The sequence below is a fragment of the Myxine glutinosa genome, chromosome 6 (assembly GCF_964187855.1).
Source record: "Myxine glutinosa chromosome 6, kmMyxGlut1.1, whole genome shotgun sequence".
Classification (NCBI taxonomy): domain Eukaryota; kingdom Metazoa; phylum Chordata; class Myxini; order Myxiniformes; family Myxinidae; genus Myxine; species Myxine glutinosa.
This window is the reverse complement of record NC_136266.1, coordinates 23,339,319-23,356,975: the sequence shown is the minus strand read 5'-3', so window position 1 is coordinate 23,356,975 and position 17,657 is coordinate 23,339,319.

Below are 17,657 nucleotides of genomic sequence, written 5' to 3'. Positions count from 1 at the left end.
CCCCCCCAGAATCGACTTGCACCGGCAGGGTCAATTTAAGGGGGGTCCTGATGACCCGGCCGAAGCGACCCCTGGAGGGTCGTGGGGGGGGAGGGGGTCCGGTGTGGTGGTGGGTGGTCGAGCGGGGGGAACCGTGGATGTGGGGCGGCCTCGCCGCGGAGGAAGGGCCAACCGTGGTGGTTGGTCGACGTCCACGTGCGCCGGCTTGACGCGGTCCACCGAAATCCAGTCCGACCTGCCGCCGACGTCGATGACGAAAGACTTGTCGTCCCGTCGCAGGACCCGGAAGGGTCCGTCGTACGGCGGCCGGAGTGGCCCCCGGTGTGCGTCATGACGCACAAAAACGTACTCCGCTGTGCGAAGCACTGGGGGGACGTAGGACTTGGGGCCACCGTGGCGGGACGTTGGCATGGGGGCAAACCGTCGGGCGGCCTCCTGGAGGTCCGAGCGCTGGCGAGCCGCGGACCAGGGACTGGTAGCGTCGGGCACGAACTCGCCCGGGACGCGTAGCGGCTGGCCGTAGACGAGCTCGGCGGTGGACGCCTGTAGGTCCTCCTTGGGGGCCGTGCGGAGGCCCAAAAGGACCCACGGCAGCCGGTCGGCCCAACCGCCGTCCTGAAGGCCGGCCATGAGCGCGGCCTTCATAGAGCGGTGAAAAGGCTCGCACAATCCATTGGCTTGGGGGTGGTAGGCCGTGGTACGGTGGAGCTTGACCCCCAGGTTGCGGGCGAACGCGCCCCACAGCTCGGAGGTGAACTGCGGACCGCGGTCCGAAGAGATGTCCGCCGGTGCGCCGAAGCGGGCGACCCAGGTGGCGGTGAAAGCCTGCGCCACGTGGGCGGTGGTGGTGGAAATGAGGGGAACGGCCTCCGGCCACCTGGTGGTCCTGTCCACCATGGTGAGCAGGTGTGTGAAACCTCGTGATGGGGGAAGGGGGCCCACCAGGTCCACGTTGACGTGGTCGAAACGTCGTTCGGGCACGGTGAAAGGCACCAGCGGGGCCTGGGTGTGGCGGTGGACCTTGGCCCGCTGGCAGGCCGTGCAGGCGTTGGCCCAATCGCGGACGTCCCATCGAAGTCAGTGCCAGACGAAACGCGCCGACACCAGCTTCTGGGAAGCTTTCCGGCCCGGGTGGGAAAGGCCGTGGAGGGAGGCGAAAACGCGGCGCCGCCAGCTAACGGGCACGATGGGGCGAGGCTGGCCTTGGGGGACGTCGCAGAGCAGGACAGTGTCCGTGAAGGGGACGTCGGCCAGGCTGAGGCCCGTGTCCGCCACCTGGAGGGCTTGCACCATGGTGTCGGTGGTCTGGTCGGCCGCCATAAGCGCGAAGTCCATGCCGAGGTGGACCGCGTTCGCGCTGGCCCGAGAAAGACAGTCGGCCACGGCGTTGTCTTTCCGGCGACGTGTCGGATGTCCGTGGTAAATTCCGACACTGCGGAGAGGTGGCGCTGCTGGCGGGCCGACCACGGCTCCGTGACTTTGGCCATTGCGTCAACCAATGGCTTGTGGTCGACTAAAGCCATGAACGGGCGGCCCTCCAGGAGGTGGCGGAAATGGCGAATGGCCAGGTATAGACCGAGGAGCTCACGGTCAAAAGTGCTGTATTTTAGCTCATTCAGCCGGAGTTGCCAGCTAAAAAAAGCGAGTGGCTGCCAAACCCCGTTCACCCATTGTTCGTGTACGGCGCCCACCGTGTAGTCGGAGGCGTCCGTAGTGAGGGCGATTGGAGCGTCGAGCACCGGGTGAGCCAGCAGCATTGCGTCGGCGAGGGCCAGCTTTGCGCCTGTGAATGCCGTGTCCATGGCTGCGGACCAGACGACGTCATGCTTGGCCGGCTTGCCCCGGAGGGCTTCGTAAAGGGGCCGCATGAGCTGAGCATCGTGGGGCACGAAACGGTGGTAGAAATTCACCATGCCGAGGAACTCCTGCAGGGCCTTGATGGAGCGGGGACGCGGGAACTCGGTGATGGCCTCGACCTTGGCTGGCAGTGGCACGGCCCCGTTTCTGGTGATGTGGTGGCCCAAAAAGTCAACGGCCGTCGTGCCGAAGTGGCATTTGGCCGGGTTGACGATTAAGCCGTGCTCGCTGAGGCGCTCGAACAGTGTTCGGAGGAGGAGGAGGTGCTCGGCCCGGGACGTGCTGGCGACGAGGATGTCGTCCAGGTAAACGAAAAGGAACGGCAGGTCGCGCAGCACGCCGTCCATCAAGCGTTGGAACGCCTGGGCCGCGTTTTTGAGGCCAAACGGCATTCTCAAGAATTCGAACAGGCCGGACGGCGTGATGACGGCCGTTTTTGGGACGTCGGCCGGCCTGACAGGTACCTAGTGGTATCCCCGTATTAGGTCAACTTTCGAAAAAATGACCCGCCCCGCCAAACGGGCGGAAAAGTCCTGGATGTGCGGGAACGGATACCTGTCGGGGGTGGTAACGTCGTTGAGAAGGCGGTAGTCGCCACATGGGCGCCAGCCGCCCCCCGGCTTCGGCACGATGTGTAGTGGCGAGGCCCACGCGCTATCGGAGCGCCGCACGATGCCGAGGTGCTCCAACGCGTCAAACTCGGCTTTTGCCACGGCGAGCTTGGCCGGGTCGAGGCGGCGGGCTCTGGCGTAGACCGGCGGGCCTGTAGTTGGTATGTGGTGCTCGATACCATGTCTCACCGCGATGGCCGAAAACGTCGGCCGCGTGAGGGCCGGGAACTCCGCGAGCAGGCGAGCGAACTCGTTGGCAGCTGGCAGGGCGCATGCTAGTTCGGTCGGCGCGGAGCTGCTCATCGTGCATGCCAGGGAGCTGAAAGTCTCGGCATTGACAAGGCGACGCCGTTTGACGTCCACCAGCAGCCCATGTGCGCAGAGGAAGTCGGCGCCCAGCAAAGCCATGGGCACGCTCGCCGTCACAAAGGTCCAGTTAAAGCGCTGGTTGCCGAAGCAGAGGGTGACGTTGCGCGGGCCGAAGGTGCGGATGGCCGATCCGTTGGCAGCGACCAAGGAGGGGCCGCAAACGGCGGTCTGCCTGTCCTGCTCGGAGGCGGGTATGACGCTCAGTTGGGCGCCGGTGTCACAAAGGAAGCGCCGCCCGGACGCTTTGTCCTTGATAAAAAGCAAGTTGCCCGAGTGGCCAGTGCTCATGGCTGGTAATGAACACCGGCCCGGCCATTTCCCGACTTGCCGAAAGTGCACGGGGGTCGGCATGTCCGAGCCTTGTGTCCGAACCTGGCGTGGTAATAACACCATGCCTGGTCAGGTGGAGGCTCCGGCCGTCGTGTTGGGAGCGGTCGGCGCGGCATGGCGGCCGCCAGTTGCACCGGCAGTTCGGCCTCCAACCGTACCCGGCGCTCGGGCGCCATGGGCGTCGCCTCGGACGGCGGCGGGCTCCAGGTAGCCGCCCCGATGTGCTGGCCTGCCGAGGAGATCTTGTCGGCTTCCCTGGCGAGGGCGCGGGGATCCGTGATCTGCGTGCCTGCCAGGGCGAAGCGTACCTGGCTAGGCAGCTGGTGGAGTAACAGCTCTCGGAAAAGAAAATCCGAGGAGTGCTCACCGAGCAGCGAGAGCATGTAGTCCATTCGCTCGGACGGGCGCGTGTCGCCGAGCTCGGGCAGGTCGAGCAGGCGTCGTGCGCATTCTGCCGGTGAGAGGGCGAATGCGTCGAGGAGGAGCGTCTTGATCGCGCCATACTTGTCAGCGGCTGGCGGGTGCTGGAGGAGGCCCAGGGCGCGGGCCACGGTGGCGGAGCCGAGTGCCGCTACCACATGGTGGAAGCTGGTGTCGTCGGCGGTAATGCCTCGCAGTGCAAACTGGGAGTCTGCCTGTGCGAACCAAACCGCCGCGTGAGCCTCCCAGAAGGTAGGCAGTTTAAGGGCAACTGCCGTGTCCATGTCGGGGGTCACCAATGAAGGAGCTGTGCTCCTACGCGAGTTAAAAGGATTGACGCGACAAAAGATGGGAATTCATCCGAGTTTCTTTATTCCACAAAACCAAACTCGGGTACTCTGAAAAGCCCGTTTATCGGGCGGCAATATATACATGCAATCAAACGCGGCGAGAGTGGGCGTGTCCGGGTGACCCGGGCGAGCCCGGGAAAGGCGAGTCCGGACATGCCCGGGAAAGGCGAGACTGAGCGTCTCCGGGCGGTCTGGGCGAGCCCGGCACAGCGATCGCTCCCCGGTTGTGTCCCCGGCAGGTGCAAGGCGATTGTGTATGTGCAGCGGCAACCGCTGCAGTACGATTGATCCTGATGTATAACTGTGCTTAAAACAGTCTTTACACGATTAGCTAGCGCTTTGGCAAAAATCTTGTAATCTGTGCAGAGAAGAGAAATTGGGCGCCAGTTCTGCATCAATTGCAGATCGTTTTTCTTAGGGACAAGGCAAACAACTGCACGTCGACAACTAAGGGGTAACAATCCCTCACGAAGGCTGTATAATAACACTGAGTGCAAAGCAGGACCAAGTATGTCCCAAAAGGTTTTATAAAATTCAGCTGGTAGCCCATCAAGACCAGGAGCCTTATGATCAGCAAGGTCATCTAGCGCAGTTTTAAGTTCACCGAGAGTAATGTTCTCATCCAAGACATGCCGCTGATGCTCATCTATCTGGGGTAAATTGGTCGTAATATTCTGCATTGCAGGCACATCATTAGGCTTATAGGAAAACACATTCTCAAAATAAGACCGAACAAAATGAACAATCTCTGTATTATCACTAAGAATATGCCCATCACTAGCCCGAAGACTAAGCATTTGCTGGCTCGCCTTCGTCGTCTTCTCAAACTTAAAGAAATCTTTACAACATGTGTCTGAGGACAGTAAACCATTGACTCTCAGCCTGACTAAGGCACCAATACCATTTTCTTGAATGAATTCCTTAAGCAGAGTTTGTTTTTCAAAGAGGAGTTGACACCGTCTTTCATCACTATGGACCTCAGCACCTTCCTGCAATCGTAGAATTTCTTGTTTCAAGGCATCGATACATAATTGTTTACTTTGAGAGCAATTGGTTTTGTATTGCTGACAGAAAACACGGATCTGCGCTTTAGCATAGTCCCACCACTGACAGAGATTTAGGAAACGATGTTGGAAATACACAACCTTGTCCCAAAAAACCACAAAGGATGATTTAAAGAAAGGATCGCTCAGAAGTGAGGTGTTAAAAGACCAATACAAGGTGCGGCATTTGAAACGAGGAAAAGAAAAGCACAGTTTTACCAAAGAATGATCAGAGAAACCAGAAGGGACAATAGCCGTATATGTCACAAGATTGATAGAAGAGTTAGGAATATAAAATTTATCAAGACGAGCAAGTGAAAGATGATTTAGTAAAACCCGACACCAGCTAAATTGCTGCAGGTTTGGGTGTTGTTGCCGCCATACATCATTGAGGTCATGCCGCGAAATTATATTGGAAAGAGGCCTGCTTGAAGCTGGATGTGGCTCTGCACTGTTCCTATCTAAAGTTGGGTTTAAAGTACAGTTAAAGTCACCCCCTAAGCACAACAACGTATCAGAAGAGAGGTGTCTCAGGAAATTAAAGGACTGATTAAAGAAAGTTCCTCTATCTGCACTATCGGTTGGAGCATAGACGTTAACAAACATAAATCGTTGCTGATTGTATTCAAACTCTACAGAGGCTAGATAGCCTGGTACGATTTCCTTAAAGATGGGGGGGGGGACAGACAAACGTGAACTGACAAAAAAAGCAATACCCGCACTCACAGAATCTGTATTACTAAAAAACCAAGTGCCAATCAGCCATGCAGTCTGCAGTGGCACGAGTTTCTTGCAATAAAAGTACATCAATCTTTTCCCTCCTGGCTAATTGCACAGTCTGGAACCTACGCAGCTGACTGCGCCCACCATTAATGTTCAAGCTTGCTATGTTCATAGAAACATAGGCAGCAACACAGCCATTACAGGTTTAATTCTTTCCTTGCTGTGACAAGGTACCTCTTCAGTCTTTTCAGTGATTGATCAGAAATATGAAGGGCCGCAGATTGTTGTACAACTTCCTGAGCCCCACTAATGAAGGCGTGAGTATCAACGAAGAAATCGCAGATTTTCACGCTCCTTATATGGTAAGTTTTTTGTAGGAAATCCACAATTTCAGCAGGAGGGACAGAGCCTCCAGAGACATGCTCCGATGAGAAGTCGGCCTCACCATCACTCAGTGAGGCAACGGAAGAACCCCCATCAGAGTCACAATCATTGCATTGAGAGTCAATTGCCGAAGCAACGGGCTCATCAACGTGACAATCTGAGACTTCAACACTATCACCCTGCTGATCATGAGCTTGACAAGGCTCAGCTGCCTCAATGGAGGATTCGATCACAGAAACATCACTCGTTCCGACACACTCACCACTCCCCACAGAGGGAGGGGTGGCACAATCAACACAAGCTTCAGCAGGGGACACACATGGAGGCTCAACCTCACATGGAGGTTTACCCTCAGAACACCGGAGAGACTCAGGTGCTGTCTGGCCAACACATAAATTTTCAGCATTTATCACATTACCCTCAGAATATTCTGAAGGCAGAGGAGGCTGATGGACAACTGCTGAGGAGGAGGTTGCGCTCCATCGTTACCTTAACTAACCACTTGAGCGTAGGTTGCAGGACCGGCCAAGACCTTATTTTCAGGCTCGTTGAGGTCGCTAGAAGGTGGGAGGGTTATTTTCCTGGTTCTCTGTTTGTCTACAATGGGGTTTGCGTCAGCACCACCCATACATCGACAACGATCTCAGTAGAGCCCTGCTGTTCATCACCATTCAGGCTAGTGACTCTATCTGTGGACTTTTTCGGGCACGAGTCCTTCAAATGACCATATTGACCACACTCAAAACAAACTAGAGACTCTGTGGAGACAAAGACCCGATAAGTGTGACCTTCGACCTTGAAGGGCAATACCGCATTTAAAGAGGTTACACCACGCGGTAAAATCATATAAACGAAACGACGAAAGGACATGACGTGTTTTAAACGGTTATTTTTTCCTCGTACAGGAACCATAGAAACTGAAGAGATAGTCAGGTTCACGATGTTAACAAATATAATTTCGTTCAAAATTTTGGGATTAGCAAACCTGTACATTTTTGGAATCTTCAGAGCATGGAGAATCTGAAAATCAATGTTGGCATTTGCACAGACACCTGCATGGCCGCCATTTTGGATTTTGAAAATGGCCGCCATAAAATACTGTTGCGGATATGAGGACTGTATATTTTTTGATTGTGTGCTTTATTATTATTATTATTATTGTTTATTCTGCGCCCCCTGCCTCCGGAGCTGTGTAAAGGTGAAAGGGCATCCCATAATTAGTCCACAAGCATACACGTCAGCCAATAATAGAATACCCCTGTTCGATAGTTATATCTTATTCTGTGTTTTAGAGTAAGGCTGTGTCTCCCATTAATTGAAGTACTCCATTGCACCAGTGAAAGAGATTAGATCCCCTTTCGTCATTGCCGAGCCTCGATTGCCAATTACCTCCCCTCCAAAACCACCATTGAACAAGTGCTCGGGTCGGGGAAGAGGGGCGTGCCCACCCGTCGTCATCAAGGGCGGAGCCAGAGGGTCGCATGACCAACCAGGGCCGAGGTGAGCACACCGATGGGCGTGTCCAAAAGGCCGGCGGCTTGATCGCTGGAGGCGCTATAAAGGCGCGCGCGCAAGGGTCAGTTGGTGGTCAGTTGGTTGCGTTGGTTGCGGTGAAGGTCAGTGGTCAGTTGGTGGTCAGTTGGTTGCGGTGAAGGTCAGTGGTCAGTTGGTGGTCAGTTGGTTGCGTTGGTTGCGGTGAGGAGTCGGTGGTGGTGGTCAGTTGGTTGCGTTGGTTGCGGTGAAGGTCAGTGGTCAGTTGGTGGTCAGTGTGGTCAGTTGGTGGTCAGTTGGTTGCGTTGGTTGCGGTGAGGAGTCGGTGGTGGTGGTCAGTGGTTGCGTTGGTTGCGGTGAGGAGTCGGTGGTGAGGAGTGAGTGGACCAAGAAAGAGTTGAGGGTTTGGACCAGACGAGCCTGTTGCAAGTCCTGGGAAAGCAGCGGAGGCCACAGCAGCGACAAGACCCAACAGCCACTTGGGGCCTGGACGGCGGTTTTGAGCAAGGCCGTGAAGGAACGGCAGCTGCTAAACGCGCCGATCGTGCTGCAGGACCCCCTTGGACCTTCCTCTCCCTCCAGCCATCCACCTCCTGCCTTTCCACCCTTCTTGTGTACGTGAGTTTGTTTTGTTTGTTCTGTCCCTGGGTTAATTAAGTCTGTATAAGCTAGTATTTGCACTGTGTCACCTGCGTCTTATGTGTTGTAAATAAACGTGACTGCTTTCTTTTTGCTTGTGTGTACAATAAATCCAATTACTCTTCTGTCCGTCTTCTCGTTTTATTCCTTTTCCTCTTTGCATTTCGTCGTTTTAGAGTTTTCCAGATTGGGCAGCTGCGGTGCGATACGGCCAACGTTCTGGGTGAATCGGGTGAGTTGGGGAACAACTGTTCGGTCGCGGAGCCTTCGCTCGGCAAAGTAACATCTAAACCGCGATCAGTAACAATACATATTTTGCGCGATCTCGGCTTCTAGTCAACCTAGAGACTTAATTAAATATGCTAATCCAGGTTTTCTGGGTCAAGGAATCCAATAAAGGCCTCAAAATAGTGCTCAGGATTATAGAAAAGCAACAAACAAAGGTAATTGAAAACCATCGTCTTTATATTTGTGATATAACTGTATTACATAATACATGATATTGCAAGTCCTTTGAAGTTATAGGTTGTTATAGGAAGTTATAGGTAGTATCAGATTGAACTATAAGTCCTATACACAGGATCTACTCGGTCTATACCATTCAGGAATATGCTTTTACAGATCTTCATCACTGTCCTGAGTGTCATTTTCGCAAAGGTGTCTACGCAAATGTAAACATTAATTTTTCGATTCCTCATGCTCTGAATATTCCAAAAATGTATAGTTTTGCTAATCTACCAAAATTTTGAACGAAAAAACATAGTGAACCTGACTAAGACGACAGAACCAAGTTTGTTTAGTTCAGTAACCAGGTCTTTGTTGTTAAGGAACGGAGGAGAGTTAGAGAGAGAAACCCACACTTCCGGCGTGGCGAGTGGACAAACCTGAACAAAAACTTCGGGAACAAAGAAAAGCCCGTGCTCGACTACTTGAGCAACCATTGGTACTGTGGAAACAAAGATTACCACACGTTTATTCATGCCAACCTCCACAATGGGACTGGCTTCAGCTGTCCAGCGGGAACTCCAAAACAGGACTACTTTAAACTCTCAGCTCAGACACCTTTTCCAAAACAAGAACAAGTTTCAACTCTTCCAAACAGTCGCCGAAACCGCACCAGTTTCAACTCTGACCAATCTCTGTGCAAAACTATTTTGTCCTTCAGAAATGACACCCATGGGTGTCCGCAGGGGAGGGAAACGGGGGGAATCTTTCCCCCACTGGTCTTTCCCCCATTTTCCCTTATGCTGTAAGATGTAAAATAAAGATAGAAGGTCGTTTGGACCGACTTTTATGTGTTGCACAGTCCACATTAAAAAAGGAAAATTTCTCCAAAAATTGAGCAAATTTTTTATTTTGTCATCCTTACATCTATAAATTATTATCATGTGTCCATCTATATTGTACCTACAGATGTGGTTGGTTGAAATACAGAGGGGTGGAGGACAAAGATGGGCGATGGAGTTGAGTGGGAAAAATGTGGTGGGGGAGGGAGGTGTAAAAGCTTATGCTTCTTCTTTAATAGGCAGCACAAGGCTGTGGAGCAGTCTCATTGGCTGAGGCTGTGTTGCTGATGATTTGCCATCTGTAGGTTAGGGCAGAAAATTTTAATTTGTTCATGTTTAAGCGAATAGTTCGCATATACTCCGCAAAGGACACCATGAGATCTTTAACTTCCACCAAATAATGCCAGCAGATGGAATGCCCATTTTAACGCCCATCCGAGTGACGTCACACACATTGATGAATCGACCTGCCTGTGAAACACCAGGATGACAGTTTATACCTGGGCTGAGACTCTAACCCAGGTTAGACAGCTTAGAGGTGAGTGTGTGTACCTCTGGTCTAAACTTGATATAACTGATTATGCAAGTGATAAACTGATTAGATTTCGGCATCATAGGTCAAAGGTCAGAGGTCGTGTCAGATAAAAATGTGATACTTGAGAACAGTTGAAGGGATTTAAATCAATCTCCCCCCCTCCCCCCTTATTGGCGGTTGGCATGCTCACTAAGCATTGTGTGATGGCAGTATAGGCCAATGTGGGACCAACAGTGTCGACCGCAAACATCACAGGTATAGACTGGTCCTTACGGAGATTGAAGTTGGCAGGTTTTTCTTTCTTGTCTCTGCTGTATCTCGATAACAAGTCTCCCATATTTTTTTTTTATTTTTTATTTTTTTTTTGTATACTGAATCGAGGCTCGTGAAAGAGCTGACATTTACTTCACAAACAAATCAACCAGACAAACAAAATATATAAAAAGAGGGAGCGGAAGACAAGAGAATGGGAAGCACACAAACACTTGAGAGCACACGACATTTAAGAGCAGGGAGATGTGTGGGAGGGAGAGGGCTTGGGAGGAGGAGGCGTGGGAAGGGGGGGGGGCGGGTGGGAGAAGTATAAAACACAAGGACACCAAGGATTTCCAGGACAGAAGTTGGTATTTCAAAAAGTGGAATTGGGGTGAAATTATCGGGGATAGAAAAGATCAAGGTTTTGGATGGGGGAAGATAAGAGATGGTGGTGAACAGCTGTTTTAAAGACCTGGAGGGTGGGGTGGAAATGAAGAGAGTGAGGGAGTTTGTTCCAGAGGCGAGAGAAAAGAGGAATGAAGGAGTGAAGGTGAGCAGAGAGTCTTGATTTTGGCAGTTTAACCATAAGAGGGTTGCAGGCGATCTTGTGCGACCTGTAGGAATATTTGGGGGACAGAGCCCAGAGAGAGCTGGGGGGGCAAGGCCAGAAAGGAGTCGGTAGAAGACGGAAAGACCACCAACCTGCCTGCGGTGAGTGAGTGAGAGGCCCTTGGAGTTAGCTTCATCGCGGGAGATTCCATTTAAAGTGTTCCAGGCCTTTTGCGGCAAATGTTGCACCAAGCTGACCTGCTTGTGGCCTGGTGTCCCCAGATGATGACTGGAATGGTACAATATTTGAGTGTAGACTTAAGGACGTCCTTATAGCGAGCGCTTCCTTTGTCCACCATGTGACCGTTTAACAAATTTAAGTTGATCATAGAGATGTGCTCTTGGGATTCTGTGGTTTTCCATGCATGTGAGGTGTCCTGACCAGCGAAGCTGGGCTTGCATCAGGAAATACTCAATTCCTTGGATATGACAACGGTCTGGGATAGAGGTGTTTTGTATTCTGTCTTACCAGGCCAAGAATCTTCCGAAGGCATCACATATGGTATTGATCGAGACATTCACTATTGCGACAACAGGGTGTCCAAGATTCACATCCATACAGGAGCAACGATAAAACAATGACACAATAGACACTGACGTTGGTGTCCACTGTCCAGGTGACTGCCACGTTTGTGCCAGAGGCGATGATTCAGTCTTACAAAGGACCCACATTCTTTACTGAGTCCTGATGTTACTTCGTCGTCAATCACTGCATTTTGAGAGAGGACACCTCAAAGGTAGCAGAACCTATCTCCAACTTTCAGTGGCGTGTCATCAATGTCAATGATAGGGGAGGTGTGAACACCTTCTGGTCTTGGCTGAAGTATAGGTCCTCTTGAGGCTAATCGTAAGGCCATAGCGACGAGCAAGGCAGTTGCCAATTAACTGCATATCTTCGAGATTATGATTGAGGAGTGTGCAGTCATTGGCAAAAAGTAGATCATGGAACAACATTTCCATGATTCTGGACTTGGCTTTCAGACGCTGCAAATTGAAGACACTACCATCGGTGCAAAACGGGATCATGACTCCCCTGGTGCAATCTCTAAAGGCCTCTTGAAGCATAGAGGAAAATACAATGCTAAATAATAGGAAATGACTCAGAAGTACATCCTCTGTCCCTCACATGAGCACCCATGCCATCGTGGAAGGATCTGATGATGTTGACCAACTTAGCAGGACAGCTGCTCTTGTGCAATAGCTTCCACAGGCCTTCTCTACTGATTAAATCAAACGCTTTCGTAAGGTTGGCAAACCCATACATAGATCGCATGTTGTTTTCTGCTCTTTTCCTGAAGTTGATGAGCAGAGAACATCATATTGGTCGTGCCACGTCCAGCTCATAAGCTGCATTGCCTTTCTGAGGAAATACTGTTGACAATTGTTGATGACATCCGATTAAGAATGATACGGGCAAGTACTTTCCCAGCAATACTAGGGCCATGCCACGATAGATGTCGACACACGACCTATCACCTTTGCATTTTTACAGGGGAATAATCGTGACATCTTTGAAGATCTGCAGTACTGACTCCTCACTCCAGATGGTATTGAAGAGTTGGGTCAGTTGAGTGACGAGATTGGCACCACCAAACTTGAAAACCTCGAAGGGGATACCATCGTCACCAGAGGCCCTTCCAGAAGACATCTCTTTGATAGTTCTGGTGGTCTTTATTATAGTCGAAGGGTGGGCAAGGTCCTCTAGTATAGGCTGCTGGAGAAGAGAGTCAATGGCCTCATATGAGATGGAGGAGGGGCAATTGAGGACACCATTAAAGTGTTCAGCATAGCGCTCCAGGATCTTGTTACCTCCGCCACCAAAGGTCATTGGAGGTTATGTTTTCACCCCTGCCTGTCTGTTTGTCCGTTTGTTTGTGAACAAGATATCTCAAAAAGTTGTGGACGGATTCTGACGGATTTGGCAGAGATGTAGCGTATGTGACAAGGACCAAATGATTAGATTTTGGTGAAGATCCGAATTCGGATCCGGCTACTAGAATTTTTTAATGATTCTTCACTATTGGGAGATCGGGCTAAAACCAACATGTAGCAGGATATCTCAAAACGTTATGGACGGATGATTTTGATTAAATGTGATTCTGTATTGTGATTTTCTGGTCTACTCTGGGATACAAAACGTAAACTGTTAACCTGGCAGAGGTATGCTCAATACTGAGTGCCGTTCTAGTTTGGGTCTGTGATGAGGTGTTGGCCATCTGAGCTACGGAGTGCGGCGATACCACAAGAAGACAGTCCATAGACAGCCTTTAGACCATCATTGAAGCACTTGAAATGCTTCATATCAGCTGCCTCCTGAATTTCTTCCATTCTTGTTGCCCACCAACTGTCTGCCATGGAACGTAGTTTTGATTGCGTGAGTCTCCTAAGTTGCAAGAACGAAGAGTGTTTGTTCGCTGAGCCTCTGTCATCAATCCAGTGGAGATGAGCCACATGCCTGGAGTTAAGTAGACTGTTGACCCGAAGGTGATGTCTTGGAAAATGGGCCATCCCACTTCAGCATTGGTAGTAAGGTAGATCCAATTGTTCTAAGGTGGCATTGAGATGATGCCGAAGCTGTGATTGCACATCACTCTATTTAAACTGTTGAGTGTTGAACTTTGTAGCAGGCCTGAGACGTTGCTTTCTCACATGAGGCTTGATCTTGGATGCATCCATGTTGCTTTGTATTTATCAGTTTGTTGGAACAAGGAGTTTGTAATGACGACTTCATTGCTTGAACATAGTGTCAGAAGCAAAGTGCCATTGGAGGTGTTAGGGTTAGGGTTAGTTAGGGTCGCGCCTGGATTTGCTTCGACCTGGTGCACCTGAAGTTGTTACGGCAACCAATGTTCGTTCATTCACGGTGAACCAGCCAGTTATGGCACGGGACTATGTACACCGACAGAAATAGGTGCCGGCTGTTGTGGTCCGAGTTTTTGGTCCAGCTAACTACCTTGTTCGTACTTCGGCCTGGCTTATCTGGAAACGTCATGTGAATCAATTGTTGGCTCGCGGGTCCGGTCATTCACACACAACCAATTCCGTTCCGCCGTGCGATGTGTCCTCATCCATTGAGATACCTCATTAAAAAACACAAGGAGACAAAGACATAAATGAGAAAATGTCATAGCCTCCGTGGTTTTAGTAATTTTTCTGTATGGAGTTAAAGGCCCCCAGTCGGCCATCTTTTGTTTTACAAAACAAAATCTTCTGCATATCTACACTCTCATGTGTTGATTGTCATTGTGCCAAATTTTTAAAAAATGGACCATGCATGTTGAAAAAATGGTCCAGGATACGTTTAAATAACAAAATGGCAATCAGTCACCCATCTTGTATCTCTTCTTGAAAAAAAATGCCGGCACATGTAAGTCATCATTCATTATCTGTATGCAAAGTGTGAACAAGATCGGTAAATGCATCTCAGAGGAATGGTTGAGGATGTGGTCAATAACGAGTTTTTTTACAATTAAAATGGCCGCCATTCTACCAGTCGGCCATCTTTGATCAGATCGCAAAATAAAGTGAGGTGCACGTATAAAGTGAGGTCATGAACTCTGCTTGTGACAAATTTGAACAAAATTTTACCATGCATGTCTGAGAAATGGTTGAAGACGTGTTCAACATCGGGTTTTTTACAACTAAAATGGCCACCAGTCGGCCATCTTTGATCGCATCGGCAAAACAAATTATGTGCATATGTATACCGTGATGTTTTGTCTTTGTGCCAAGTATGAACAAAATCTGTCCATAGAACTCCGAGATATGGTTGTGGACACACGGACGGACGGACGAGACCAAATCCATAAGCCCCTGTTTTGAAGTCCAACGGTGGCTAATAAAGTATTGTTATGTCTGGCGGGGTAGTGATATGTAGAGCAGATAGATCTGAATAGGTAACGTGCTTCGTCTGTCGTGGTAAGGAACACTACCTGTAATAAGCTCATGTGTAGGCGTTGTGTCGGGTAAGGAGTATTCTTGTGAACCTACCAGGAGGTTCGTGTGTTAAGTAGAGTTAGGGATTAAAGAGTAGCGCCCCTGTGTGTCCTCACCTGGTTAGCCAAACCTTTGTCCCTTTTGGCACCGCAACCACATAGACATTCCGACAGGTCCTTAGCGCAACACTAAATAACGCCCTTCCTTGACATGACTGTGAAAGAGAACCGGCAAAAGGAAACCAGGCCGGGACACTGCCGATAATGGCCGCCACCATTTACACCTCCGACAGGCCTACCCACCTCGATTGCCACATGCTATGACCACACCACAGGCCTGTGATTCGGTGGAGGCCACTGATTGGGTGGCGCGCCAAGGCTGACGTCACCGCCACAGAGTGATACGGGGGAAGTGGGGCGGCAGGACTTTCGTGGGTGAGTTGGTTCAGAGCAGTTGCGCGGCAGTTGGTTCAGAGCAGTTGCGCGGCAGTGGGTCTTGCGCCGAGTGAGTCTTGAGATGCAGTGGAGTGAGTGAGTTGGCAAGCAGAGGAGTTGGCCAGCAGTGGAGTTCGGGCAGGGAGAGAATTGTGAGAGTTGCTTCTTTGGCTTGAACTTGTCTCGAAGCGGCACTTGGCGTGCAGTGGACTCGCGCTCTTTTTCCCCCTTTGACGTTCTTCGTCGTTCTGTGTTCGTGCTCGAGTTGAGGGTCGACCTTGTGTGGAGCTCGCTGGCCTGCGTTGGACGCATGGTGCCTGGTGCACGGACCTCGTGGGTGGCGTGAGGATCGCAGCTTGGAACGGGGCCTACCTCATGTGCAAACGATCGGAGCTTGGAGCGAGGCCTGGTGGCGGCCGAGTGAGGCCGTGTTACACGCAAGACTACAGACAGATAAGACTGCACACTACATTACCTTTCCCAATTACACGACGAATGTGTTCTTTTTATTAATTCATATTCCCTCGTCTCGTTTCTGAAATCTGTCGTGTGGGGACGTCCCGATTCGGATATTTGTTACCGGCGCATGCTTTTTCCTGTCCTTGCCTTTTTCCTTTAATAAACCCTTGTATTATTTTGCATCCCCTGTTAAACCTGTGCCCGCTTGAGTTAATCCCCTTACAGGACCTGAGCTACGTCGGTGCGCTGAAGGTAAGCTTTTGCCGCAGCCTCCATTTTCCTTCTCCCTCCCGCGCGGCCATAGTAAAATCCGTGTTTGGGTTGTGCCTCCCAATAAGACCGTTTAGGCCATCCACGACTCTAGTGTTAACCGGAGTTGCATGACAACTGGTAGTCAGGAGTGGGATACGAACTTTTTGACAACAGACAACTGTTGTCAGGTAGTGGGATTGAACCCCGAATCAAATTGGTGTCAAGAGTGGAGAATTTGAACGAAATTTTTTTTGTCGGAGGCGATAAATTTGTATAGTCGATTGGGCATACGAAGCGCGATAGCGCGTCTTCGGGAAATTTAAATTCGGGTTTTGAGATAAAATCCACATGGGGTAGCGATCTTCTCTCGACGGAGGAGAAGGTAAGTTATATGGAAGAAAGGATGGAAGATGCGGGAAGTCTTGGGGGTGAGTCGGAAGTAGAGGGGCATGAGAATAGGATTAAAGCCTCCCCCATTCCTGAGCGATCGAAAAAGGAAATAGGTCCGACGGATTTCCAGGCCATGTATGACATATTGAAGAGGGGAATGAAGGAAATATTCGATGCCCAGAATGAGAAAATGGACCGAATGATTAACAAAATGGATGCCAGGACGAGTGAGTTGGAGGAGGAACGAAAGAATGGTGCCATTGGGGCACAGGAGAAGCCAAAGGTGGCAGAAATTCAATCTGAAAGGGGGAAGGCAAATTGGGGATTGCGCCGGGAACGGCATGTGAACATGTAAACGGGGAGTGCTCACAGGTGAGCGTGGAGTGCCAAGAGGTGAAGGGAGAATTAAAAGGTAATGGGGAATGTTTCCCACCTGCTGGCCTGGTTGTTTGTCGGGACCGGGTGGATGTCACAACACCCCAACCGGGAGATTAATTCGGAATTGTGCAGCACCAGGGCGGTGGTGCAGAGCGAGAGGGGGTAACATTATTGGGGGTCCGTGTAATGGAGCCGGACCGGGTATTTATTGGGGATATTGGAGAAGACCTGTCAGAGCCGGAATTGATGGGGGATGATGATGTATATGATGTGACCCAGCGGCTGGGGACCTGGGACAGTCCCATAGAGGTGGGGGTTGATAGGGCCCAAAGGAGTTTAGGTGAGGAGGTGAGTCAGTCCGAGGAGGTGGTTGTGGTGACCGTGAGGACACTCACCGTACACTACGATTTGGTGATGGAGGCTCCGAAATTGAACAACCAGTTGGGGGAGTGTGTTGGCTCCGGGCTGGATTTGGACCTTGGAGAGGGATCGGGAGATGGAGCCTCTGAAGATTTGGTCCCCGTAGGGAAGTTGGACCAGCTGCAGGGAGGGGCAGAACAACCCGAGGGAGTTGTTACCTGCAGCTGTGGTTTGGCAGTGGGAATGGAAATTTCTAAAAGGAAATTTAAAATTAAATTAAAATGGGAATTTGATTTGGAGCAGCCTTGGTTGGAGTTGGTCCCCAGGCTGCGGAATGTGGACCAAGAGAGGTCATTGGGGATGGCCTCGGGCAAAATTTGCCCCTTTCAAAATTTGGTAATGCCAGCCAGCTGGGGGGCTGTGCTGGCGAGATTTGGACGTGGGGCCCAGCCTTGGGTGTCGAGGTATGACCTGGGCCCCACGGGGGTTCTGGTGGAGTGTGGCGTCCCTTGTCCGTCGGGGCGCCGTCCGGGCGTGTGGCTCGGG